This window comes from Canis lupus, chromosome 10 (assembly GCF_011100685.1).
Source record: "Canis lupus familiaris isolate Mischka breed German Shepherd chromosome 10, alternate assembly UU_Cfam_GSD_1.0, whole genome shotgun sequence".
Lineage (NCBI taxonomy): Eukaryota > Metazoa > Chordata > Mammalia > Carnivora > Canidae > Canis > Canis lupus.
In genome coordinates, this window is record NC_049231.1 from 2756838 (window position 1) to 2783296 (window position 26459).

Genomic DNA, 26459 nt, shown 5'->3' on the forward strand with positions numbered 1-26459 from the left:
GGTAATACAGTTGTTTTTTTTTTTTCTGTTCACCTCTTGTGTGTAGTTGTAAAACTCAAGTGAATGAATGAATGTGAATATGCTTTCTGAAGGGTAAAGGTATTGACAAATGGCCACTATTATTTTTATTCTTTTTTGCTATCTGTGTGTTGACTGATACAACATGACTGGACAAAAGTTCTAACTCAGTGTGAGAATTTAAGGATCCTACACATCCAAAATTTCCTTATAGACTCACAACAGCCGAAAGTGGGCGATGGAGGCCTGGTTAATTAGCAAGACTTATTAAATGCTTACTCTCAATAGAACACTCTGGACAAAGAAAATACACATAAGTTCTAAGGTCTCTCATTAAAGCAAAAGCTTTATTTAAAGGTGGTATTCAGAGCACCTGGCTGGCACAGTCAGTAGAGCATGCAACTTTTGATCTCAGGGCTGTGAGTTCAAGCCCCACATTGGGTGTGGAGCCTACTTAAAATCAAAACTAAAAAAATTCTTAAAAAAGTGGTTTTCAAGCATGTTCCATGATAAAGGACACCAGCTTTTACTGCAATTTCTAAGTATGAGGCTGTAAAACATAGCCTCCGAGATAGCTGCCACTGCCATCACTTCTTTCTCTCCCTGTTCATGCTTTCTGCTTTATGCATCATGAGATGGTGTTCAGTTCCCCTCTGCTTGAATGTGGACTGGCCTTACTGACTTTCTGGACCAAGAGAATGTAGCAGAAGTTACTGGCACTTTTGCAGCTCACTCGTAAGAAGGCTTTCAGCTTCTGCATGGACCTCTTGGAACACTCGCTCTTGGGGCACCCCCTCTCAGAGCCCGTGTGCAGAGGTCAACTGCAGGAGCGGTCATTGACTGCTCTAGCTGACCTCACGCTAGTAGCCAGCAGCAGCTGCCAGGCCTATGAAGGAGCATCGTGCATGTCCAGCTCAGTCAAGCTTGCACATGACTTCAGCCCCAGCTGCCATCTGGTTGCAACTACATGAGAGATTACAAGTGAGAACTGCCCCAGATGAGCCTAGACAACATGCAGAACCTGGGAAAGGGCAATAAATTACTGTTTGAAGCCACTAAGTTTTAGGGTTGCTTCCTTTCCAGCAATAGATAGTTGAAACATGCACTACTTTCTTTGGAGGGAATTTGTGAATTGTTAACATTGGCAAGAAGTGGTTAATAAAAGTCTTTGTGTGCACATTTCAAGTTTGATTTACCTGGTACCTAAAAAGCATCTGGAATAGGAAATGTTTCACTCTCGCTTAAAATAATGATAAAAACAATTACTATCATGTGTATGTCAGTCACTCACTGAACATATGCTTTTCTCAGAGCTGGGGTTTAAACCAGATTTATGTAAAAATCCCCACTTCTTATTATATCACAGAGCCCGCTATAAATTTTATCTCCTTCAGACTATGAGGAATTTTATACTTTCTAAGTAGGAAGCTCTAAACCCTATCAGAAAGCAGTGCAGTATACACTGGATTTTTTTTTTTTTTTTGGCAGTTGGCATAGAATCTGATACAAATGGGTGCTTAATAAATGGCTGTTAACCTAAATATTTATTACTCAACTGGTTTTTCTCTAAAGGTATCACGTACCACTTTACTTCGAGACTTTGGACAATTTGAGGCCTTTTCTTCTTCATAGCTTTGTCATCAAAATTTCATTGCCACACTCACAATTCAAATTCAACTTAAAAGTGAGCAGTATTCCTACTGTCCTCCTTCAAATATTTTCATGATCATATAGCCTGCAAGAGCCCCACTTCCTTTCCGGCCTATTCAGGAGCCATATTGTTCCTTGTTCGCTCTGCTTTGGCCACACTGGTCTCCCTGCTATTCCACTCAATCACTAGGCATGCTTCTGTCTCCAAGCCTCTGTGGGAGAGGTTCTCTTTGCTCCCTTCAGGTTTCTGCTCAGGTGTTATATTATCAGTGAAGTCTTTTCTAACCACCTTTTTAAAATCCCCTCACCCCCTGCTTTATTTTTCCTCCTTGTATCAAAGTACATGTTTGCTCTTTAATCCCTTTATTAGAGTGTAATCTCATGGGTAGAGACTTGGTTTTAGTCTCTGTTATATTTTCAGCATCAAAAACAGTGCCCGTATAGCAGGGGCTGAATGAGTGGATGCTCTCGAATGAATGGTTATCTATGACCCAGTAGTTGGACCCCCAAAATGCCAACACCAGGACAGTCTTCCCATTGTATTTTAGGCAAGAGGCAACGAGTCACATTTTGGACTTCTGCTGTAAAAAAGCCAAAGCTGAAAGTGTTGAGAATTTTTTTAGTGGCATATTCTAGAAAAAAAAAACAAAACAAAATCATCAGGTTGATGTTGGCTGACACAAAGTGGTTGCAAAGATCTTTGCTGATGGGTTGGCCAGGAGCTCTGGAGCCCCACATCTCCCTTGTGAGGAGTACTGAAACAGGTAAGAGAGGAAACTCAAATCAGGGGACCAGACTAAAGTCAAAATCAGCTGCAACCAATAACAGTTAATACTTTGTGTAATGAGGCTAAATCCTACTCAGGTTTTTGTGTGGGACTTTGGCTTCATAAACACTATGTGTGTTTAAAAAATATTTCACAGCTGTTTTAATGAAGGACTGATTTTTATAAAAATAATTCAAACCTATGCTTCTTACAAGCAACTGTGTTTATAGCTATGCCTGATTATTTGAATCAAGCTACTACACAAAGACACCACTGCTTCTTAAAAGAAGAATCTAAAATAGAAGAGAAAATTCTCCTAGAGTAAAAATGCTCTGTATATAGAGTTAGAAATATCAATAAACCCATAAAGCGAAAGAAAATTAAAGCCTGGATCTCTGTGCATGGCAGTGAGGCGGCAACAGAAGCTGCTCACCTGGCTTTCCCAGAATCAGTCCATTTTTTAAGTCGTAAGTATCATATTTTGGGAGAATGCTTGTTGCTATAATGTTAGGACCCCAGGCAGAGATTAACTTTGTTAAGATGACATTACCTGGGTTTTCTAGCCCTGGGCTTTGGAACCTTGATTGTAATTGAGAGAACTCAGCCTTACGCTGCTCAGGTCTGCCTCTCTCTGTGTTCTGCATTTGAGTCTCTAATTACTAAGTTCTCCTTCATTGCATCTTAAAAGTCTTGAAGTTTAGGGGCGCCTGGGTGGCTCAGTCAATTAAACATGCCACTCTTCATTTCGGCTCAGGTCATGATCTCATGGGTCTTGAGATGAAGCTCTGCATCTGGCTCTGCGCTCCATGGGGAGTCTGCTTGAGGACTCTCTCTCCCTTTCTCTCTGCCCCTCCCGCTTGTGCTCACTCTCTCTCTCTCTCAAATAAATAAATGAATCTTAAGAAAAAAGTTTTAAAGTTCAACCAAAATACTCACAAATTGGGCTCTAAGGAGATAGTTTTCTTAAATATGGTCTACAAAATGCTGACCACTTCACTTCACTGGTCTAGAAACCTGGTGTGGTAGTGAAGAGCATGGATTTTGTAGAGAGTGATCTGGATTTCTACACTAGCTCTGCCACTTGAGTGAGTTACTTTACCTCTCAGCTCCTCAGTTCCCTCATCAGCAAAATTGGGGCATAAATATCTTCCTCAAAAGGGATTTTGTGTGGATTAAATGAGATAATATATGATGATTGCTTAGTTCATTGCTTGGCATGGATCACTCAACATACAGTAAAAAAAGGTGGGGGGAGGGAGTTTCCTGGAGTGGATGCAGTCTTTTTTTTTTTTTTTTCCCTAATTGAAATGTACTTGGCATATAATGTTATATTAGTTTCAACAACATAGTGATTAAACAATTCCGTATATTATGCTGTGCCTACCATGGAAGGTATAGTCATCATCTGTTGCCTTAGGACGTTATTACCCCATATTGACTGTATTCCCTATGACATGCTGTTCATGGATGCTGACCTTGTGATGACCTTTCCTGACTGTTGTAAAAAGTTACCTCTGTCATAATGTGCTTCTTTCTAGGCAATCACTAGCCTTTTCTCTAGCGGTGATAACTTAGGGATTTTATTGTTTCCTTACTTCATGGTCAGTTTGCTTCACCTGGACAGGTGGTCGAGCCTGTAATAGTGTCTTCGTATGGAGTTCCTTGCTCTGCCCTCCCCTCATCTGGTTTATTTGCTTCCGTCTGTAAACGTTGTCAATTCAGGAGGCTATGTCTAATTGACAGAGAGGGCGATTTAATATACCAACTCTGTTTTGCTTGCCTCTAATTTTTAAAATCCCATGTGAACTCTGGGAAATGAACTAGGGGTGGTAGAAGGGGAGGAGGGCGGGTGGTGGGAGTGAATGGGTGACGGGCACTGGGGGTTATTGTGTATGTTGGTAAATTGAACACCAATAAAAAAACAAATAAAATCCCATGTGAATTTAATTCTGTGGGTCTAATTTTGTGCTTTTTGGGCATAATAATTTATAGTTGCTGTCATTTATCATTCCCTCACTTGGCAGGCACAGTGCTCAGCATACAGAGATAACCTAATATTATTAACGATATTTAAACCTATAAGGGGCTAACAAATGCTCCCCAAGAAACCAGAGCCAAACCTCAAATGTAATATGGCAAATCCTAGCACCTATCCACCAGAATGCAGAGGCAAATGTATTTAGGAAATTCACTTTGGGTTATGGATAATGAGAATTCTAGTAAGATATGGGACTGCAGAGATGTGAAGGAAGCATGTGATCCACTCAGCGCCCGTGAAAAGTACCTTATGTCATTAGGGGGACAAAACAAAGCTCCCACACAAAGAGTAAGCTGGAAGTAAATTGAACATTCTAAATTATTAAAAGGACTTGACGGGGAGAGTTTGATCCTGGCTAAGCTTTCAGAATATGCAAACAAACAAAACCAGATAAGAAGGTGTAAATGACCTAGTCAATCAAATATCAGATAGCATCACTAAATGAACCGAGCTGATCATCCCTCAGAGAACCTCTGAGTTCCAGGGAAAGGTTGGTGAGAATTTTATGCATGCCTAGCACACAGTCACTTACATAGACCCACACTTAACTGGGCTAATAATTTCATTCTACCTGACAGATAACAAGGAAAACCTTTAAAAAAAAAAAAAGAGTCATTATTGTAAAAACTGCTAACAATAATATTGAAAAACAAGAGTGAGGCAAGATTTGGAGCAGAAACTTGAGATGTCAGTGTAGGGGAGCCTTATCCTTTGAATCATAATGGAAAGAAAAATGAAAACCAGGTTATAGAGATACAGAGAATGAACACTTGTGTCAATACCATTACATTGAACTCTGTTATCTTTTGTAGCAAATGCACTAAGAATGCTGCAACTTGAGAAATTTGTGATAATCAAGAGATTGATTCATTAATTCACCGTGAACTTGCTGTGTGCCCAGCAATGTAATAGGCATAGAGATAAACAGAGGTCCTTGCTTTTAAAGGAACTCCTAGTTTATTTGAGAAAGCAATATAAACAGATAAATTATAATACAGTGCTGTAAGTGCTGTGCTATATATAAGAAAAGTGAAGAGAGGTCCCGTAAGGTTTGGAAGGAACTTCTGAATTTTGAAAAAATCAGAATAATTTTTTAGAAGAGTTTTAGCTCGAGTACTTTGTTATTTGGAATATATAATAATTCCTCTTTATCCATGTCCTAACTAGCTAAGTAAAAGCTTGCAGTATTTGAATGCAATACTCCTCTTCCGGTCCTTTGGGCTGGGAGTGGGGGGAGGGGAGGAAAGAGGGAATGAGGTCTTTTCATTTCTGCACAGAACAAAGAATTAATTGGCCGGTGATAGAATCAGGGGTTGGAAAGACAGTTCATGTAGGTTGAACTCCTATCCCACACAGAAATGTCCTCTTTAACATACTGACACATGTCTCTCTGGTTCTTTCTGAACAAATCTAGGGGCAAGCAGTCCCTCATTGCTACTCAGCTCCTGTAGAAGGATTATCCTGAGCAGAGTCCATTGTCTGGTCATTTCCTTGTTGCTACTAATTCCATCCTCTAGAAAAATGATAGTAAACACTATATATCACCCACAGGATACCCTTACAGTAGAAGAATGCCTCTACCCAGGCTTTCTCTTAGAAAGACAGACTTCCTTGTTTCTTCCAAATATTTCTTTCAGATTCCACATCCAGGTAAAACTTGAGTTTTCTGTAGTCTCTCAAACCCTTGAAGCTAGCTAGGTACATGGTGCTTACTCACTGTGCAGAAAATATCTACACTTGTTGTCTTTGCCTGATTGACTTCTCTTCTCCTAGAAGTCTTATCCCTTGTTGCTTCTTCCTTGACTCTCCACTAGAACTGGGTACCCCTTCTTAGTGTTCATTTCCTTCCTTGTGTAGATCTCTTAGATACTTTGACTTTAAGCTGCAACACACAACTTTAATAGATTTGATTGACTAAATACCAAAGTCTTTTTTTCTAAGCAAATTGTGCTTAAAGAACTTCAGATTAGAGCAGATCATGAGGTTCATCAGATTCTTCACCACCTAAAACCTAATGGTTGTTAACATTAGACGATAAGGAAGTGCCTGCTTAATACCCACTCACTAGTGTCAGAGGACAAAACACAAAGGACAGTACATTTGTCTACAAAGAGTACTGTTGAGCTGTCTTAAGATGTGGCCTGGCTAATGTTTCCATCCTGGCAGTCACAGGGGAAGAAGACAAAGTGTCCAGAGAAAGAAACAATAGCTGGACATGCCTCTTGTCCATTTATTAATTTACCTTTTTGTAGGCTTGGGTGCAAGAGGAAAATATACCAAATATACCATATTTGAAAGCTGTATTCCTGGAAAATATGGTCCCCAGATGTCATAGAATCTGGCCAACTCTGTGCAAGAGTTCTTCATCTTGGGGGAAGGGCAGATTCCTTTTTTGAGAGGAGAGTGTAGAGGATAGAACTCTATTTTAATCACCTGCTTAACTGTCTTCCTCCCTGACACACATTGAGTTTCTCCAGGTATTTGAACCCTGAGCATTTTGAAGAAAAATGCTTTGTATCTTCAAAGAGCTAGTACAGTAGTAGTATTTGGCAGAAACACAGTGATATTTGATAAATGAAATGCCCTCTCATCGTCTTCTAGTCTGTTAAAGTCACTGTGAGTATGTTGCATCTGGAATTAAGTAAAACACCTCATGGGGAACATACTCCACAATGGGACCCCCCCCCCCCACTACCACCACCACACACAGTGGCTTCCAGGTCTGGTTTCTCTGACTCCCTGTGAGAATTTGTTATTTCTGTACTCAGGACCTAGTCTAGCTCTGACCAGCAATTTATCATTGAGTATTTTATTGTTTTGAATGGACATTGAAATGGAGACACAGCCCTATGCCAGTAGACTCCACAATCATCTCCTCCATCAAACTTTCTTCTCTTCTATAAATACTTCAAAATGTGTATTTAATAGAAGTATTTTATAAACTTTACAGTGTCCTATAATGACTTAGTGTTTTTTTTAATGATTTTTAAAATACTAAACAGCTATTGCTTATCATCTATCATAGTTCATTTATCCCATCAACAATTCTCGAATGACAGAGATATATTTGACGTACAAGATTAGAAGAAAATACCTGGCATAGAATTTGACACATGGTATTTAATAAATATTGCTTTATATTATATATTCAATCTTCATAATTCTATTACAGACAACCAAATGGAAACTCAAACGAATTTAGGTAATAAAGTTGGATACATTTAGAGACAGGATATGTGAGATATGGCTCTGGTTTCAGTGCTTATTCCATTATATAACAATTACCATTTCCCTTGAAATGAATTAAATAGCAGGCTAGTGGGCCTTGAGTGCTAGGCTAAGGGGGCTTGGATTTTATTTAATATTCATTGTTTCATTCATGTCGGACTCCCCGCTGATGATCTAAAACAGTGTTTCCTATTTTTGCTTGAACTTAAGATGCACTGAAGATCTGATAAAAGTACCAATCAGCAGACTCTGCCTTGTAGCTTAGGTTTGACATGGAATTCTTTATGCATAATGGGCTTTCCCTAATAAACTTTCATTTTGCAAATCTGGAAAACTTGGCAATCTTGAGCAAAGAAATCTTGAGCAAAGATTTTCTTGCTCATTATGATCTTGTCACCATTTTTCTTGACTAGATTTACGTATCATCAGATGTTACCAAAAGGAAGCATATTGTTGAACAAAGAGATCTTCTATGAAAGTCCACAGAAGGGGTCTGATTGCCAGTGGGTTCTGGATGCCTTGTGTTACCTGCAGCAGATAAGACTGCCTGTGTTGTAAACACTCTAGGCCTCTTGATTGGAGGGATGACTGTGGTCGCTGCGGCTCACAGTGAATCTCACAGGGAATTCTCTTTGAAGTACCAGCTTTGGAAAAGTCTCCACCGGCAAGTGCACTTGATGATGTCTGACACAGGAGATGAGGTATTGATGATGACACATCACAAGCTCATTTTTAAAAGGGCACTTCTAAAGAGCTCTTCACAAAAAGATAATTCTCCCTGCAGTTGGGAAAAATGCAGAATAAGCAGATGTTCCTCTTTGAAGAATCTGATTATTCTAATACATTGGTGTAAAATAACACTGTGTTTAATGTGCAAGAAATCTCTTGGGTTGGGGGATATTATATGTTTAAATGAGGGGGCAGCAATAGAACATGTCTGAAATTTTCTGTGTTTTGTTCAGCAGAGCCTGGGATGAGTAGAGGAAATTACATTTGCCGTTTGGCCAGTGTCAAAGAAAACAATTTTTATAACACTTGTTAAGATCATAAGGTGGGCATTATTCAAGATCTAGCCACTGGATGGCTCAGTTGGTTAAGTGCTTTCGGCTCAGATCATGATCCTAGCGTCCTGGGATCAAGTTCTGCGTTGGCTCCCTACTCAGTGGGGAGTCTGCTTCTCCCTCTACCTCTCCTCCCTCCTCATGCTCTCTTTTTCTCTCTTGCACACTCTCTCTTTCAGGTAAATAAATACAATCTTTAAAAAAAGATTATGTCAATAGGCTAGGGACCACTGCAATGGAATTTTGCAGTGGGGGAGAAGGGTTGGGCTCAACTCTAAACCTAGCTTGTGCAAGTGGGAGTTTTTAACCAAGGAGCTGGGTGAGAGTCAGAGGTGAAAGTATCAAGAGGAAACATCAAGGATAGAAGGAGATCCTGGCTAAACCAACATAACAGCATTTATGCTAAAGAAAGGCCAAAGTGACCAGAAGTTACCTGGGGGGTGATGGAGGATGAGGAACCTAATTAGATAGGAGGGTAAATGGGGAAATGGTTCTTTAAACTGACTAAGCAGCGTTCTTGCTAAAACTAGATTCTACAAAGAAGTATACAGATGTGCCTAGGAGAAGGTTCAGGAGCTGGACTAAAGTTTGGTTAAGCAAAGAATCTCTGTCACTAGCATTCTTGAAAAGAGCAAAGAGTCTTTTTTACCTTCTGCATGAATTCTTCCTTGAATTCTTTGAATTCCTCCTTAAATGCTATGGCTTATGGGGCTACTGGCACCAGAAGCCAATTCCAGAAAGTTAGTGGGATCCATGTATGATGTGCAGGAAAGGATTAATGTTTTTCTCTGCTGGTCTCAAGCCAAATCCTGCAGTTCCGGAGTGGTATGGCCAGAAGATTTTTGACGTGAAAAATGAAGAGATAGTGTCTTCCTGGCTTTAGAAGCTGCAGAACTTTCAAATTCATGAGTTGGAGGCAAGTAGCTTCTCCTTGAAGAGAAAAATTTATTGTTCTCATGGAAATAAAATGATCTCCTACTTAGAGTCAGAATTTGGCATTGCGTTTAGAAACTCAGAGAATCAACCAAGAAGCATGCCTGCATGTTTCAGGTATAAATACCTGTATAGACACAAATGTGTTTTTAAATTAGTTGTTTCCCAATTACATATTTTTAAAATCCATAATATTTTGTCTCCTTTCAACAAATTTCTTTGCTTCTAGCCTTTCCTGTATTTAAGAACATTTCTAGAAGCAGGAAAACCCCAATCAGGGAGGAATTAGTCAATCTTAGAGAGGTCACTATTATGGAATCCAAGTAGTCTTGGATGTCCAGGCTACTTGTTCCTTGAATCGACCCACCCCAGAATTGGGTATAAACACGAACTCTTCCTATGTGGAAAGTGACAGGAGACAAAGAGTAACATGAGAGTTCAAGCACTCTTTTATTTCTGAATCCACATGTTTTTGCTTCACCAAAAACATTGTAAACTTCCTATTTTTCATTTTTTTTTTGCATACAGTTGATATTATAGCCTACATAACGTTTTGAGATTGAGACATTATCTTTGCATGTTTTCTCCATCTTTGCATATCCCAGTGCGGAGTAAGAAACATAACTGCTACTTAATAAACATTGAAAAATGGTTAATTCTGGGGAAACTATTTATTTTTGGATCATGCACAGCTAAAGAAGGATGCAAAACCTAAATTGGATTCACTAGCACCAGAACACATTATCTTTTGCTGCTGTCGTATCTGAGGGGTAAAATGATCCCTCGGAGTTTTCTATTATCAGACAGATTCCTCAAATAGTTTATATTTGTAGAGATCAAAAAGACTCTATAGATCTCTGAAAAGGCATCACCCAAATAGTCAGCGATTTCTTCTTCTGTGGATGGAGTCATACATAATGAATGTTCTCTGATGGCTGCAGGAGTTGTGCAGCTATAATTAATGTTATAGAACCCAGTGGAGTTCATTTAATCAAGTCTGTAATGGTGGTATTGACTGTAAAATCTAATGAAGTGATACTAAACATAGTTGATTTGAGATTGGAGTGGGAGTGTTCAAAGACATGTTTGATGCCATTTGTAGCCTAAAATATTGTTAAGGACGAAAGCACAAAGAGTTAGGACAGTGGAGAACCTCCTTGTTTTCGTTTTGAAAGTCATTTCTACTATTTTTGATTTGGGCAAATCCAAAAAGCCACCACCATTCAAAACCTGTTTGCTCTCACTGTAAACAGGGAGATCTCAAGCCTTGAAGAATTAAAAACACACTTGCATCTTCAGGGGCTCACCTGAGATTTGAAAAACCAGCTCTTATAAAATATGTCTGCTATTACTGGACATTTAGTCGTAAAATGAAAATAAATGACTGGATACTGTTAATGCGAAGGCTAAGAGTCGAGATGAGTTGCATGCATCATGTTGAGAGGAGAGGAAAAGGAAATGATCAAGAGGAATTTAACAGAAGACTTAGGAAACATGCAGAAATTTCTCCAGCAGCAAGATAAAGTGCAAAACAAAAATGTTTTAAAAAGGCAGCATGTGCATGCTGTAGATGTAATGGGAAAAAATATTTGGTGTATTAGTTCAGGAGTCAAGATGAAAGTCTTCTGTCTTGTAGGAGTGCCTGTTTGAACTTTTAAGAGTAAATGACCTTGGCAGAAATTATGAACAATAAACTCGATCTCTGTGGAAAGAAAATGCTGAGACTAAAATCAACATAATAGAATGAGAGGCATGGGAAAATGACTCAATACATTGAAATATAAAGCAGTTATCTGCAAATATTAGTATATGAAAGAGCTGAAAGTTTCATTGAAGGAGAGAAGAAATTTGGGAGGTAGTATCAGTACGGAATGTAACAGCTTATTTCCACGTTATTAAAGGATCCTCATAACCTTCACATCCAAGTCCATTAATATAAATAAAATCGCACAAGCGTTTGCAGAGGCTACAAAAGGGCAAAGGAGGAATAAAGAGCTTGGACACAAGATGTCTCCATCTTCTCAAGACAAAATTTCTCTGGTAAAAAAAAAAAAAAGAAAAGAAAAAAAAAGCTTTCTTCATTTAGAATATCCTGAATTAAAATCAAGATACAGGTACGTCTGATTGTTCTTGGAAATAGCCAAATATCCAAAATCAACCATCCTGGTCTTATTTATATTTATATCGGGAAAGATCATATTTTTTAAAGTAAAAGTAAAATCTTACCCCTTGATTAGATGGTCAGTATGTGTTCACATCGCTGAGCCAGACAGAGCTGACCTGGGGCATCAGAAGCAATAGCAAACGCATCCTTAGGAAATTTCTTGGGATTGCCTTATTCCCTCTCTCTGTCTCTGTCTGTCTGTCTGTTTCTCTCCCTCCCTCCCTCCCCTCTCTTCCCTTTTTCTTTCTTTCTTGTCTGGCGTGCTTTCTTGATGTCTTGGAGGGCTTTTGTATGGGGTCGTGTCTTTATCTGTCTTCTCTTCTCTATATGTCTTTCTCTTTCTTTTTTTTCTTTTATTTCTTCTTTTCTTTTTCTTTCTTTCTTTCTTTCTTTCTTTCTTTCTTTCTTTCTTTCTTTCTTTCTTTCTTTCTTATCTCCCTTTCTCTCTCTTTCTTTCCTTCGTTCTTTCTTTTTCTTTCTACCTTCTTATTTTTTTAAGGATTGTCAGATAAAATACAGGACATCCAGTTAAACTCCAAATAACAAAAAATTTTGGAATATAAGTACATCACATGCAATATTTGGGACATACACTACAAAACCATTTGGCTATCCCTCTGAAATTCAAATTCAAGTGCATTTTTTCCAAATTGTTATTGTGGAAAGTGCATATAACATAAGCCTTACCGGGATCCCTGGGTGGCGCAGCGGTTTGGCGCCTGCCTTTGGCCCAGGGCGCGATCCTGGAGACCCGGGATTGAATCCCACGTCGGGCTCCCGGTGCATGGAGCCTGCTTCTCCCTCTGCCTGTGTACCAGCCTCTCTCCTCTCTCTGTGTGACAATCATAAATAAATAAAAAAAAATTAAAAAACAAAAAAAACCAAAAAAAACCCATAAGCCTTACCATCTTAACTACTTTTAAATGTAGATTCAGTGCTATTAAGCATATTTGTACTGTTGTGCAACCTTCACCATCCATCTCCAGAGCTCTTATCATCTTGCGAACCTGAAACTCTTTACCCATTAAACAAAGAACTCTTTATTCCTTCCCTTCCCCCTAGCCCTGATGACCACCCATTCTAACTTTCTGTTCCTTTGATTTTGACCACTTTAAGTACCTCATATACATGTAATCATACAGTATTTGTGTTTTTGTGACTGGATTGTTTCATTTAGCATAATGTCCTTAAGATTCATCTACAGTGTAGCATATGCTGGAATTTCTTTTCAAGGCTGAATAATATTCCATTGCGTGTATGTAGGCCTTGCTGTTTATCGATTCATCCATTGATGAATACTTGTGTTACTTCCACATTTTAGCTATCTTGAATAATGCTGCTATGAACATGGGTGTACAAACATTTCTTCAAAAATCTGTTTTTGGTCTGCCTGGGTGGCTCGGCAGTTGGGCATCTGCCTTTGGCTCAGAGTGTGACCCTGGAAACCCAGGATCGAGTTCCACGTCCGGTTCCCTGCATGGAGCCTGCTTCTCTCTCTGCCTGTGTCTCTGCCTCTGTCTCTCTTTGTCTCTCATGAATAAATAAATAAAATCTTTAAAAACAAAACAAAACAAAACAAAACTCTGCTTTTATTTCTGTTTGGTGTATACCAAGAAGCGGAATTACTAGATTATGTTGTTTATAATTAAATTTGTTTAAATTTAACATTTTTTATTTTTTATTTTATTTTTTTAAATTTAACATTTTTTAAAAAGTAGGATTCATGCCCAGCATGGAGCCCAATATGAGGCTTGAAATCAAGACCCTGAGATCAAGACCTGAGCTGAGATCAAGAGTTGGATGCTAAACCAACTGAACCACTGAGACACCCCAGCTTAAATTTAAATTTTTAAACAGTTTTTAATTTTTTTAAAAGATTTTAATTGTTTGAGGAATCACCTCTCAATACTATTACCCACTGTGGTTATAACATTTTATATTCCCACCAATAGTGTACAAGGGTTCCAATCTCTCTACATCCTTATCAATACTTGTTATTTTCTGTTTTTTTTTTTTTTTTTTTTATAATGGCCATCCTAATGGGTATCTTTATTTCTTCTACTTGACTCATTGTTTTGGTTAGAACTATTCAAGTTCTATGTTGAATATAAGTAGTGAAAGGAAAGCATCTTTGCCTTATTCTTGATCTCAGAGAAAAAGTTTCTGTCTCTTATTGTTGAGTATGATGTTCACTGTGAGTTTTTAATGTCTTTTAGTATTTTGAGGTAGTTTCCTTCTATTCCTAGTTTGCCAAGTGTTTTTATCATGAAAATGTGTTGGATTTTGTCAATTTTTTTCTGCATTAATTGATATAATCAATGTTTATTTTCCTTTCATCTTATTAGTGTGATATATCACGTTGATTGATTTTTTATATGTTGAACCATCCTTGGCCTTATTATCTCATTGTGTAATGTCTTTTCTTTGCATTTTTAATATGTTTGCTTGCTTTTATTTATGTGGCATCAAAGTCACTCTGAAGACAAAACATTGCCTATTACCTGTGGTGGGAAGAACACTGAATGCTAACTTGCACTCGGCTTTGGCACGAAGTTAAGTATCTATTAGCTTTGAGCAATGAACAAATACAAAAAATAATTTGGGGAGGAGTTAATCTTTAATTTTATTGATCTTTTATATTTTATTTGAAATTTTATCTATTTTACATTTGAAACTTGTAATTTTTTATTTTTTGCATTCTACTTATTTTTCACCTTTTTTTTAATCTTATCTTCCTTTAGCTCTTTTACCATTGCATCTCCTAATACTTTTGCTACAATGAAAATATTTTTTCTACCTCATTCTTAGTCTTTCATATATTTTATGGATTTCTGATTTGCTTTTATAATAGCCAGCAAGAAGCACAGTTGGCAGAGGCAACAGAAGGCAAACTTTCCCCGTAAATCAGAAGGATCAGATCCTTTTCCCTCAGTGGAAGCTTCACATGCCTCCTATGTTTCTCCCAGACTTTTCAAGCATGGCTATTCAAAAAGCCTCATCCCAGAAGACTGGGGAGACTCATGGCCTACTTCTTCGCAGGGTTGTAATTCTTGTGCAGGTCATATAATCAACATTTTACACTAGTCTCACCTTATGTGATTATTTGCTGGTTTAAAATTTCTGGATTCCTCCTTTTTGATTCATCTCACTGGATGTGAATGTGTGTACACACACACACACACACACACACACACACACAGTCAGATTTACTGTCCTCAGAAGGCACCACTTCTCTTGCGTCCCTCTCAAGCACTGGCTGTTTTTCTCCTACAGTCCTTAAAGAATTGGACCCGGATGTGAGAAAGGCATTTCCTTGCACTCTTCTCTTTCTCTTTCCTAACTCCACTTTGATGTTCATGCCATCAGATTACATTAACCACTATTCCTTCTTCGCTGTCATTTACCGACCCTGGTGTCAGTTTCCCTCATATCTAGATGATTTTTGCCCCTGGCTTACTGTCACTCTCTCTAATGTAATCATTGTCTTAATTCTTTATTGCAGTACCAGTTACATAATTGTGAGCTCAATAGAAAATGAAAATATGAGTCTCTGTACAAAGATTGCTAAGAATTTCAAGGCAGCAATAGCAGAGCATTAAGCCAAATGCAGAGTTCTTCAGAGCATAGGTCTGCCTGTGTGATTGCACTGGTCACACAGCCATGAAGCCTTGCCTGGTTGGGAACTCTTATCCACCTTCCCTCTCATTGTAATGGATGAAGGAGCTTGTGACATTTCTCTGTGAATGAAGAGTGTTAGAGTAAATGCTTCCAGCCTCTCCATCTATATTTGGGCTTTGTCTTCTCTGGGAAGGCGAGAATAGGAAAACTGGTTAGTAAGAGTGTATATCCCTGGACCATACTCATCAATGGGAGGGGGGGTGGTTGATGGGTTGAAGGCAACCACTCTTGCCTCTTCATTGACCTTTTGGATTGTTTCTGCTCAGGCTCAGGGAAGTCACCTTTCACTTCCAGTTTTCAGGCAGTGAACCAGATTTTTCCTCATTGTGTCAACATTTCCAGCCTATAATTTGGGCCCTACATCCCCAATTAAATTACTCCACCTTTGTCCTCAGGTTCAAGCCCTGTTTGTCAGCACAGTTTACTCAACAAGCCTGTATATTGATAGCTGTTGAGAACCTGCTTAGCCCCCAAGTAAAGTTAACACTCTGATCTCCATGTGGCTTTTACTTGTGGATATTTTCTATTAATATTAGAATATTCAAGCTTGTAATATGTTACTTTCAATCTAGACCTCAATAATGAAGTATCATCCTGAAACACGGTCACATGGTTCCCCAACAGCCGTGGGCTATTTTTTCCCCCTACTATTATTCTCTTTTAATAGACTGGAATTTGAAAAAACAAAAAACAGAAAACAAAACAACCAAAACATGTCTGCCCACACTTATGGTTTTAAGCCTCCCTATCTCTGACTGACAGGAAAAACAATTTTGGCAGGGGTGAGCATCATTTGACTCCTTTGTTTGTGACAACCTCAGGGAAGGAAAAACATGACTGATAATAAGAGGTGATTGCATTAGGGCCAGGCCAGCTGACAGTCTCAGTCAAGCAATGACTTTGGTCTTTTTTGACCAGTAATATTCTCTGAGTAATCAGGAAGGACAACACCAGAAGTTTGTATTTTTAGAAAGTAAAGAAATTTTCTCTTTGTCATTCCCTAAAACTCCATTGTATTCCTTCTATTTAGATTGAGGAACTTTCAAGAATCTACACTGTGAAATGTGTGTATTTACCTGCAGGATATTGTCGAGATGGTGGCTCATTATATTACAGATGGTCTATTTATGTGGGTGCAGGTGAGTGATTTCTTTCTCATATTAGAATGAGAATAATTGTGCTTCTTATAAACATCACATTTACTTTTATGTTATGGACACTGATCTCTGCATTGGCCACAAGAAAGCAAAGCTCCAGAATCCGTATACCCCCTCTCACAAGCATAAGGTTCCTACACTGCAAAACCTAATTTAATTCTGACTTTATCTTACTTTTTCTCCTCATTTCCACTCCCCTTTCTCATCTTTAGCTTCTGGTTTTAGATTTTATGCATTTGTTGTTGCATTTCAACATGTCACTTTAAGTCCTTTCTAGAATAAGGAAAGGTATGTATAAATACACAGAAAACGTATTATGGAAACATAGCACAAGATCATTTGATCTTGACACATGGAATTAAGCCACAGGAATTTGAAATCATGTGGCTATGAGATGCGGCCCTGGAAATTTAAATTTTTAATCCCAAGTTCCATCACTTGTCATTTATGTGGCCTTGTAAATGTCTCATAAATAGAGATTTCTGCTCTGAAAAAAATTTAGGAATCTGACCTGGTGTTCAGAGGTAATGTGGGGACTAATTTGTTCATGTGCAGTATAAATTTTAAAGCTTAGTTTCATGGAAAGGAAATTAGTATTGTTAAGTATGTCTTTGGGAGACGCGCAGGCTGGAGCTCCATGCAAAGTCCACAAGTTGAATATTAACTCTGCCCCAGTAAGGGTCCCTTAACTCTAATACACATCATTCACCACCAGCAAAAGCGTGTTACAGTTCCTAGTAACATCAGGACTGGGGCTTTTCTGATCTAATTAAAAATTTACAATGACTTTCAGTAAAGTATTTCCTTCTTAATTTTTATCTTGACTTCAAAAGTATTATTTAACAACATAACAATGCACCCGTTGATTCTAACCATCTTAGTTAAATATACAGAGGATGTTCACCAACATTTTGTCTGAAACCACTTCTTTTTCGATTAGCTGTCAACAAGAGACCATCTCTGTTCCTAGTGAAACTAAGTCATTATCATTGATGCTTCAGCTTTTCTTTCATCTTATGGGCTCCAGGGCATTAGGATAATGATTCCGCTTCTCCTTCCCGAAGAGTAGTGATGTCCACTCTGTTTCACTTAACGTTTAAATTTTTGATGGCATAAATTGTTTAACCTGTTCAAATCCTTGTAGCTTCGTACAGCAGGGGTAAGTCAGGCCCATGTAAAATGTAACATGCAGAACCAAAACATTAGACGTCATACGTGTGGTAGGTTATTTCCCTTAGTGGAATCAATACCCATTTCCTCATACTAATTTACTGTGTTTTATGTAAGTTCCTGCAAGGTGAATTAAGGATCGGATCTTCTCATTTATCAGACCCACCAAGGGGCTTAGGTGGGGACAGGAAGTCCCAGAACAGTCAAGGAAGGTAACTCCATTTTGCTTGCATGTGCAGGAAATCAGCCAAGTGAAGACAGCCTCATGGGCAGCATCTGGTTTTCTGGGACAGTGCCCTGCAAACAGTGGTCTTTTAACATATAGGTTTTATAATATTTAGTAAACTAGGAATACCAAATATATATATATATATATATATATATATATATATATATACTCATTTTTTCAATCAAAAGATATTCAGTACTCCACTGGTAAATACAGCATTTTGTCTTCAGTTTTGTAAGGACTGAAATAAACTTCCATAAATAATTATCCTACTTAATTATTTGTTAAATTTAAACAGTGACTAAAAATTCTTTTGGTATTGAATCTCACGATATACTCTGGTGTGATGCTTAATTTGGATTAGATATAGCTGATTTATTTTAGCCATCCTCCCTTAATAATCTCAATTAATATGTGTTTCAATGAGTTTAAAGATACAAGTAATAGGAGGCAATTTACCATGTTGGAGTTCAAAGCTGTGTTGGTTTGGGGGAAAGTTTCTTCGTTCTTACTTCATCTTTCTTATCCATAAACGTAGATAATTATCCTTATATTCCAAAGCTGTAGCAAAGCTTAAAGAAGATACTGTACGTATAGAGCATAATATTTGACATATTACATGGACTCAATAAGAGGTGACTATTATTGATTATCTTAGTTTAGTAAAGAAACAATGTTATAGGGGCACCTCGGTGGCTCAGTCAGTTAAACGTCCGACTCTTGGTTTCAGCTCAAGTCATGATCTCGTGGGTCGTGGGACTGAGCCCAGAGTCAGGCTCGTCGCTCAAGTGGAGAGTCTACTTGGGATTTTCTCCCTCTCTTCCTGCTCCTCCTCCTGCTTTCTTGCTCTCTCAAATAAATAAATCTTTAAGAAAAAGAAACAGTTATTTAATGATATAGTAATTAATCTCTGTTTTGAATTCTACATGCCATTTAAATGTTATGGTTACTGTTTAAATATTATTATGGAAATGTATGATGGTTACTGTAATTGGGATATAGCAGTTATAATCAAAGTTCCTGCTCTTCAGGAGTTAATCAGAATTACCATCAATGATGAAGTGACTATCTTGTTTCTTGTTTCCTGTGTACACCAGTGACAGTTTCTATATAGTATATGTAAATATATGGAATTTCTAGGTCACGGGGTACATATGTATGTCTAGCTCTAGTAAGCACTACCAAAATGTTTTGAAAGCATCTATTCTGTTTTATACTCCTACTAGCAGTGTGTGAGAATTTCAGCTGCATTGTATCTTTGCTAACACTTAATCTTGTAAGACTTTTAAATTTTAGCCATTCTAGTGTGCAATGGTATGTTATTAGGGTTTTCTTTTTTTTTTGTCTCTCAAAACAGTATCTTTTATGTAACAAGAGTTCTTAATTTTAATGAAGATCAAGTTATTAGTCTTATATTATATGGCGAGTATTTGTTTTCAGAGGGATCCATATAATCTGCCTAAATCATGGTCATGAAAATATTATTTTTATATATTATTGCCTCTCCCAAATGTATTCTTTTATCCTTTACATTTAGATCTATAATTCATATGGAATGGTACAGGTGTCAGATGAGGGGTCAAGATTCACATTTTCCTCACATGGGTGTAAAATTGACCCAGCATCAGTTTACTTAAATATCTATTCTTTAAAAAAAAAAATCTATTCTTTCCCCACTGATGTGCATTGCTACATTTCTTATAAATGTCTATTTATATACTGGTCTACCTCTAGACTCTCTCTTTCGGTTTATGTATTTATCTTTCTACAGACTGTCCTATACTGTCTTAATTATTATAGCTTTTTTAAAATTTATTTTTTTAAGATTTATTTATTTGTTTATTCATGGAGACAGAGAGAGAGAGAGGGGCAGAGACACAGGCAGAGGGAGAAGCAAGCTCCATGCTGGGAGCCTGATGCGGGATTCCATGCCAGGTCTCCAGGATCATGCCCTGGACCGAAGGTGGCCCCAAACTGCTGAACCACCCGGGCTGCCCAATTATTATAGCTTTATAATAAGTCATGATATTGGGGAATATAACCTTCTAAAAAGGAAGATTGTTTTGAATATTTCTGGCCTTTGGCTTTTCCAAGTAAATTCTAAAATCAACTTCCACAAAAATATCTGCTGAAATTTTGGTTTGAATTGTATGAATTCTGTATATAAGTTTGAAGAGAATTGACATTATGACAATATTAAATATTCAAATCCATGAACATGATATATTCCTCTATTTTGTCTTTTATAGTTTTCCTAACAGCATTTTATGGTTATTTATATAAAGGTCTTGTGCATTACATTTACTAACTTTTATTCATAAATATTTGATATTACTTTAAGTAATATTTTAAAATGGCATTGTATGTTTATTTGTTGCTTGTATTTAGAAATAAAATTGATTTTTATATATTAATTGAATTTCCAGTGACCTTAGTAAATTCATTTTTTAAATCTAATAATTTATCTGAAGATCTTTTGAATTTTCTATGTATACAATCATTTTATCTGTAAGATGGCAGTTATATTTCTTCCTTTTCAGTTCCTAACCCTTCTTTTTCCCTGTCCTAATGCCTAATGCCTCCTTTCAATGCTCAATAGAAGTGGGGATAGCAGACAACTTTGTTTCATTCTTACGCCAAGTTTCTATGTGTCACTGTTAAATATATTTACCGTATGCCTTTTGTAGCTACTCTTTATTAAATTATGGATATTCTTTTTGACTCTTAATTTGCCAAGAGCTTTTATCATGAATAGATATTAAATTTGTCAAACGCTTTCTCTTCATATGTGAAGACAATCATACAATTTTTCTCCTATAGTCAGTCTGTTAATGTGTTGAATTACATTGATTGACTGCCTAAAGTACAACATAACCTCTTATGCTTGGAGCAAATCCAACTTGATCATGATGTATTATCATTTTTATTACTATATTCATTTTGCTAACATTTTGTCTGGGATTTTTACATTTTTGTTGATGAGTGAAACTACGCTCTGGCTTGCTTTCTTATACATCCTTGTCAGGTTTTGTTGTCACAGTCCTTCCAAATTCAAAGTAGGAGTTGGAAAGTATTCTCTTTTCTTATGATCTAGAAAAATTAGTGAAGATTGGTGTTATTTTTCTTTTAATGCTTGGGAAAATTTGTTGGTCCCTCCTTTGTTGGGGCTTCCTTTGGAGTATATCATTTTTAGAATGTATTTTCTTATTTGTTTTTATTTTTTACATAGATTAATTAACAATTTAAAAAAGCAGAGGATTTATAAACATAGCAGGTGCTCAAAATTAAGGTAAAAATGAGTGGAGATATTTCTAGAACTTTCTTGTGAATATATTTACTTATTCATGTATTTAAGATATTCAATCTAAATTTGAGCATTCACTGTATATGAAGGCTCTAAAGAATCACTGATTATTTTTGATCAAAGATATGAAGTTATCAAAGTGATATTTTATGTAGATTGATTTGGTGGTGATGTGCCTGTCAAATTGGATAAGGCAGAAATGAAAGTTAGGGGGATAGGAGGGGGACCGTTGCAATAATCCAGACATAAAGTACAAAGAACTTGAGTTTAGATAACAATTATAGAAAATTAGGCAGAGGGGGTTGGTAAAAGAAGAAGCAATCGGATTTGTTGGCTGATTGAAAGTCAGGGGTAAGAAAGAACAGCTTTCAACTGGACAAGAAGTCTTGAGTCTGGTGATAAGAACAAAGCAAGTTAAACGGAGTCTCCAAGATATGAGAGAAAGCAAGCTCTTTAATGGGAACATGAAGTTCTTTATTCCCATAAAGTGGATGATATTTATCGAACTCCAATCTCTGAATTTTCTTTGCTGTTTATTTTTATTTCAGGGCTTTGGTATCAGGCCTGGAATTTCAGTCTTAGGATCTGGGTCACTGTGATGTACAGCAGGAAGACTTTTAGCCGAAAGCAGGTGGACAAGACTGAGTTAGAATACGACTATCCTTTTAACTGTCATCTTCCCTACTCTGATGGTATTTAATTCGGAGCCTCCCAGGCAGAAATCATTAATAGCTTTTCTTTCTTATGTGTCTATAAAAAGGGGAAAGAGGGGATCCCTGGGTGGCGCAGCGGTTTGGCGCCTGCCTTTGGCCCAGGGCGCGATGCTGGAGACCCGGGATCGATTCCCACGTCGGGCTCCTGGTGCATGGAGCCTGCTTCTCCCTCTGCCTGTGTCTCTGCCTCTGCCTCACTCTCTCTCTGTGTGTGACTATCATAAATAAATAAAAAAAAAAATTTTTAAAAAAAGGGGAAAGAAACCTGATAAAAATTTAAAATTGTGGTGGGTTAAATATTGTAACCAAGTTTGGAGTTGACAATTAAAATTCACATACCAGAACAAACATCAAAATGTAATTGGATGGGCAGCCCGGGTGGCTCAGCAGTTTAGCGCTGCCTTCAGCCTAGGGCCTAATCCTGGAGACCTGGGATGGAGTTCCAAGTCAGGCTCCCTGCATGGAGCTTGCTTCTCCCTCTGCCTGTGTCTCTGCCTCTCTCTCTCGCTCTCTGTGTCTCTCATGAATAAATAAAATCTTAAAAAAAAAAACAAAAACAAAATGTAGTTGGAAATGGGGGTGATTACATTGAAAAGAAATCTATTCATCTGGAACATAGTATTATCATGAGAAAAAATAATTATGAGTAGTTGATTTAGGCTACATTTAGTATCTAAATTTGTTTACCCGAGGCCTAAATATTGACCAATTATAAACATGTCAGTATTTTGTATTGTTCACTGTATAATACATTTTGATAAACTAAAGGAGTAGTGTATCATTGCATTCTATACCCTGTCTTTTTGAGAAGGTGATACCAATATGCAAAGAGAAATTGGTCTATGGATGTTATTTTGCCACCTGTACAATAATAAACATTTTTTGGCTCTCTGGCCCACAGATTTACAGGTGGTGAACCCTTCCATTATCCTTGTTCTAAATGATGGCTAGTCTCCCTTTAGTGATGGGATTTAGATTTTTCAACCTAGAAGACACCATAAGTGTCTGCCCTACTCCACAAGAAGTTTTCATGAATTCACTTTAGTGAAAAATAATAAAAGTTTCTGTTTATCCAATGCTTACTACCTTCCTAGTGCCCTACCCAGGCATTTCATTTAGTCCTCAAAGACATCTGATTTTTCAGGTGAGGAAGCTGAGACTTGGCAGGCCCCCATTGCTTGCTCATGATCCTAGTGTTGGAATGCACAAAGGAAGGATGTAATTAGAATCTTCTCGACTCTGAGCTTGCCTGCCTACTATTGCTATTTACATCCCATCCCATCCTTTTGTATGGTCCATTTGTTAAAATTAACATTTATTTTTCTCATCGTTATAGTAAGGTTGTAGGCTTCCTGAGAGCAGGACAATGGCTTATTCATCTATGTAAAGTAGAGGTGTCAGTAAAGACTATTAGTTAATGTCCAATCTGTATGCCTTCTGTGACTTCAGAAATGTCTGACATATCTAGAGGAATAGGGGAGTAGGCTATGACTTATGAGGGGGCTGTGTATGAGCTGAGGGGCCAAGAAGATTTGGGAAGGTTCTCTTCCTCTTAAGAAGGAAAGATGAAGGTTTGTAAACTCACTTGGCCCAAGAACATTAGCAGTGGAGAGACTATTTTGAATGTCAAGGACCGTGTTACTCAGATTGCTTCTCACTTAGCACTGCATAGTGTTGGCCATTTACCTCTTTCCAGAAGGTTCTGAGCAGAGTGTTGCAACAAGGTAGAGAGCTGAATTCTTCGAATGTCTGAGAAACATGAGGGTGTCAGGTTTGGTGATAGTGATAGTAGTAGTGGCAGTAGCACTTGTTAGTTTTCCTCCCTCATAAATGGGATTATCTTGTTTTAACAGAATTTAAGGTATGTAAATGTTTTTGTTTTACTGCTGAGTGAACTGAGGCTCAGAGAAGTTAAATCTCACAACCATCAATTGGCAGGTGAGGGAGGAGTTTTTTTCTCTCCCCTGGAGAGTGAAATGAAGGAGAAGCCACTTCTTGTGGATGGCAGTGGATGGCACAACTCCACTCTGGTACTTTCTCCATTTTTAACCTGTGTTGGGAACAGCAAGGCTGCTTTCATGTGGTCAGGACTGATCACGGGATGGAGAAAGCTGCTGATGGTTAACAGGGAGTTGCATTTGGAAGCACAAGTGAAACAGCCCCTTGAGCTCTCTTGAATTGTGAGGGATTTGAAAAGGGTCAGGGATTCCCAAATTCTGCAAATGGGTTAACTCTCAACAGATCTAGTTACTATGCATTATTGTATATTTACATTCGTGCCAGGGACCTAATCCAGTGTCTTACATACCAAAGATGGGTGCTCAGGAAATATTTTGTTGAATCAAAAGGCACTAGAAGGAGAATTTAGTTTTCATGATATAATCTGTGGCCCTGTCTATCAGTTACAGAATAAAAATAGAAGCCACTTTAGATATTTTAAGTACAGAGGCACTTAATATACAAAAGTAGAGGCTTGCAAAATTGTTGGAAGGACAAAGGAGTATGTTATAAACTGGCTTCCAGTTCTGATTCTGAGCACCAAGCAGAACTGCCCCACTGTAGAAGTTCTAGAAGCTGCTACCTCTGAGGCCACACTAGAACCAGGTGGGATCAAGACCTTGGTGTAGCCATTTCTGTTTTCCTCCTTCAAGTGCCTCTTCTGCCCAGGGAGCTAAAGAATGACGTCATGTGACCCAGGGCTTAGGAAACCAAATTGGGAAGCCTTGCTGCTGCTATGATCTCCTATGATCTCCAACATGCTTTCTCAACAACCAGAAAACTGGAGAAGTGACACCAGAATGCTCTTACAGAACCATGCAGGCCAGCAGAAACAGACAAAAATGCAGAAGGATGGTCCTCTCCTCACTCCTGCTTGCAATCTCTTTGGGAATTCAACTTGAACTGCAAGGGAGTCTAGGGAATGTAGTTTTTATTTTCCCAAAATCTCCAAATAGCAGGAGGCACATATGGAGGTTGGGTGAACCAACTCACCTTGTGGCCAAAAAGCAAGCCACTCAATTCTCAGGGTGAAATTTCTTCAACTAAAAATGAGAATAATAATAAAAATACCTGTCACCAAAAGTTGTTGGGATAAAGCAAGGCAAGAAAATGATGCATCATTTATGAAATACTAAGTTAAACTTGGCAGCACTTGCTCAGCTGTGATTTGCAAATCATTAATTCAACAAATATTTATGTTTCAAGCATGGTTCTAAGCACATGGGATGGATCACCTGACAAAATGGGCAAAGATCCTTGCCATGAAGAGCTCAACCTTTAATGGGGACAGAGAGTTAACAAAACTTAGCATTATCAAGTACATCACATAGTGTTTCGGACGGATAAAAGTTATGGGGATGAAGGGGAAGCGCACATATGGGGAAGGCCAGTAGTGGGGGAGGCTCCCTGGAAAGGTGGGATTTGAGCAAAGGCTCAGAGAAGTACAGAACTGAGGCAAATTAATGCTGAGAAACTTGAGGGGAGAATTCTAGCAGATGCACTGATGAGGCTGCATGCCTAGTATGTCAAAAGGAAAAAACAAAAAGCAACAAGAAATCACTGGGCTACAGAGGAAAGTAGAAGTGATGGGGCCAGAGAGGTCTTGGGAGCTGGATGACATGGTCTGGGGCTCCAGGGAGGTGTCACTCTGCGTGAGATGAAAAGCTTACAGAAAGTTCTGATCAGAGGGACAGGATCGTACATAGGTTTTCTTTTCTTTTCTTTCTTTCTTTTCTTTTTTTTCTACATAGGTTTTCAAGTATCACCCTGGGCTGCTGAGGTGAGAGCACACAGACACGCACCCTTATCCGCTGATATGTAACAACATACTCATCCCTGCATAATTTGTTCCACAAATACTTATTAAGAACCTACTGTGTGCCAGACATCCTACTGTGTGGAGGGGCACCAGGGTCAGCAAGAGCAATGCTGGCTCCTGCAGGGAGGTTAGTCTAGGACAGGGAAGCAGAGTCCTGAGGGTGTAGCACAGAAGGCCTCGAGCCTGAGTGGGCTTTGAGGATGTGCAGGGAAAGGGGGAGAAAGGTGGGCACTGCTCGGGCAAGGTGCACAGGGGTAAGTCAAGTACAGCCATAAAGCTATTACAATTTTCTGGAAAAAAAATCCCCTGTATATATATGATCGATAGGTTAATGAACACTGAAGCTGTTAAGCAACAGGTTGTGAAAAGTGTCAAATTTGAATAATCACTGACGTTCAACGGAGTGAACTGGAAAACTTAGGGACATCTCACATGGTTGTCGTCGGGCAATTACGGCACAGCATTAGGCACAGAGTAGAAATGAAGTATTATATCTGTTATCCCATCGGGTGGCACAGAGACATTTCCACAGC

At 38.2% G+C, this 26459-nt stretch overlaps 1 long non-coding RNA gene across 1 annotated transcript in view; it reads left to right on the plus strand.

Moving 5' to 3' along the window:
- Positions 1 to 26459, plus strand: part of LOC119873578 — a 59064-nt gene that overhangs the window by 22516 nt on the left and 10089 nt on the right. Inside the window, exon 2 of the long non-coding RNA XR_005365313.1 lies at positions 16567 to 16675. This is a non-coding gene — a long non-coding RNA (uncharacterized LOC119873578). The remainder of the gene's footprint in view (positions 1 to 16566; positions 16676 to 26459) is intronic.